Source organism: Anopheles moucheti (genome assembly GCF_943734755.1).
Source record: "Anopheles moucheti chromosome X unlocalized genomic scaffold, idAnoMoucSN_F20_07 X_unloc_30, whole genome shotgun sequence".
Taxonomy (NCBI): Eukaryota; Metazoa; Arthropoda; class Insecta; order Diptera; family Culicidae; genus Anopheles; species Anopheles moucheti.
In genome coordinates, this window is record NW_026453538.1 from 9,438 (window position 1) to 10,000 (window position 563).

The window sequence follows — 563 nt, forward strand, 5'->3', positions numbered from 1 at the left end:
AGAACATATTTCCCAAGTGCGTCGATTTTTGGGTCGCCGACACAAGCTCGGGTCAAAAAAATTTTTTTTTCTCGGTGACTCAAAACATCAATTTTAGACTCCCCTGAGTATGAAAAGTGAAACGAAAATCATTTTTGAGAAGAAAAAATTTTTGTATGGGAGGGCCCCTGCTAGAACATTTTTCCCAAGTGAGTCGATTTTTGGGTCGCGACACAAGCTCGGGTCAAAAAAAAAATTTTTTTCATGGTGACTCAAAACATCAATTTTAGACTCCCCTGAGTATGAAAAGTGAAACGAAAATCATTTTTGAGAAGAAAAAAATTTGTATGGGAGGGCCCCTGCTAGAACATTTTTCCCAAGTAAATTCGATTTTACCCGGTGAGTCAAAAAATTTTGAAAAAAATATTTTTCCAAAATCGTGTTCATTGCCTATTATAAGGGACCAGGTCAGCTCACACGCATTTTTGGAGACCATATGGAAAGTGCGTCTGGGATTGCGGAAATTAAGTTTAGAGTGTTAAATGATGGTTTCGCAATCCCGAAAGGCTCAAAATCCACCCTAA